Source organism: Cucumis melo, chromosome 7 (assembly GCF_025177605.1).
Source record: "Cucumis melo cultivar AY chromosome 7, USDA_Cmelo_AY_1.0, whole genome shotgun sequence".
Taxonomy (NCBI): Eukaryota; Viridiplantae; Streptophyta; class Magnoliopsida; order Cucurbitales; family Cucurbitaceae; genus Cucumis; species Cucumis melo.
Genome location: NC_066863.1, coordinates 7,689,789 through 7,692,054, shown reverse-complemented (window position 1 = coordinate 7,692,054; position 2,266 = coordinate 7,689,789).

The window sequence follows — 2,266 nt, the reverse complement described above, 5'->3', positions numbered from 1 at the left end:
CCTCTGTTATTTGTTTACTATAATTGTTATTTGAATTCTAATATTTTTACCAAAAGCAGTCAACCTTGTGATCTCTTTATCAGACATAAAGTTTTCGTACAAAGATTTTACTTGACGTCTGAAATTATGAACGCAAAAATTAGTGTAGAAAGATCTTGATATTTAGGGTTTCTGATTATTTAGGCATTTGGTTATATAAGGGAGTTGTTCTAGATATTTTTTAAATCTTAAATCTCGTTGTTTGCAAATCATACTGTTGCAAATGCTTCATTGAATAAAAGTGATGGTCTAGTTATTCGCTCAAATAGTTTGAAGCGATACTTAGATGCAATTGCTGTTGATTTCCTTATTATTGTGATTCCCACTCTCTTGTTTTTCATAGTAAGTAACTTAAAATGAGAGATTAAATCTAGTATAATAATGATATGTTCGTATGAGAGAAATGTTTTATATCACTTTTATGTTTTCAATTGTTATCCTTTTCACTTTTACAATGAATATCTCATTTGGTTATGATTGATGTTCCATCTTGATAAATTTTAATTATTTTCATTTGAGACTACCTTAATTTGCTCATTTGGTTTTCTGGACTAATTAATGGGTGGTTTCATTATATGACCCAGTTAAAGATTGGCCAATCTTCATTTCTATTTGGATTTCAATCTCATTCACCTGGAATCTGGTAATCCCCCCATGTCTTTCCTTACTTGCACTCCCCAATTGCTTTGAGTTGCTTCCATTGGGTTTTGATTTTTGTTGCTTTTCTGTACTTACTTGTTTAAGACTATGGTTTAGATTATTGTTCCATTTCCAACAAATTAACAACTATGCCCATCTGTTTTTAACTTTTCTTTTGGCAGATATAATTCCTTATATTGAACTGGTAACTATATGGTATACAATAACGTTATTGAGTGTTTAAGACAGGATGGTATTGCTGATCTTGATTTCGAGTTTCTCTCGCTTCCGAAATGGGTATTTGCGAAATCTTTGTACTGTTGTAGACGTTTGATCTTTTAGATGTGAAGTCTCATGAATTTATGCAGTATGGACTGCATTGCCTGGAAATCTTGGCCGATCATGGTGATGTTTGTGCTAAACAAGCTCGTCAAAAGATAAGGATCATGGTATTTGATATTCACACTAATCCCACATAAAAAGATTGTTTCTATTGCTTTTACATATTTGTTATCCCGTATTGGAAAATTGATGAAGAAAACTTGAACTAGTAGAGCAGGTTGCATGAGGTGATGGTACTGTTGGTTTAGCAATGGGAAGTCTAGCAGAACTTTACAAACAAGATCGCAATCCTGTTCTTCCTGTTGGGATTATTCCTCTTGGTACTGGGAATGATCTTGCCAGAAGTTTTGGTTGGGTGAGTTTTTGTAGTTTTAACTCAAAATTTTATAGAAAGGCATCAATTTTTTCTTTTCTACTCGAATTAAGATTCTTCTCTGTCTTCTTTCGTGGCAATAATTTTTCAAACCGTTTTTTCCTCTTTTTAAAATGACATTGCACTGAACACATTATTAACTTCAATATTTTGGGTTTCATATCAGATTGCTACAAGGACCTCATACAGTTAACTCGAGTTGGATGAAGTACGAATAGAGTTTGCTGACAAATTTTGTTGATACTGGATATAGGTAAACTAGTTTTGTTGTTATTTTGTTGATACTGAGTATAGGTGAATTAGTTTTGTTGATAGTGAATATAGGTGAACTAGTTTTGATATGATACATTTTTAGGCTACACATATATTATGTTTATATCAACATTGATGGAAAGTTTAGGCTATTGTTAGAAGTTTGGGCTGCACATATATATGTTGTAATTAAGTATGTAATTACCAACTTATATTTGGTTCATTGATATATATGTGCGTGTGTTATGAATATTCAACATTAAAGTCAAATATTATTAGATGTCCATAACCTTCTTAAGTTACAAATTCATCCAATAACCTCCCCATCAATATCCATAACTTTCTTGTCCCCTATTTATGCTTGGTTTTGTAACCATTATTCTCACAACCTTATGAGATCATTTGTATACACACCACAATTGAGTTCAATTGTCTTCTTTTCTCCTTCTCTTCTCTATTCTTCTCTTTGGTTTTTTCATTGTTCTTTATTTCATAACACGTTATCAGCACAAGTTTACTAATTTGAAGATTTTGTAGCAATTGATTTTGATTCTCGTTAAAGACTGGTTAGAATTATTTTCATAGTTTTTGAGGTATTTAGAATTTCGTCCAAATATGGTG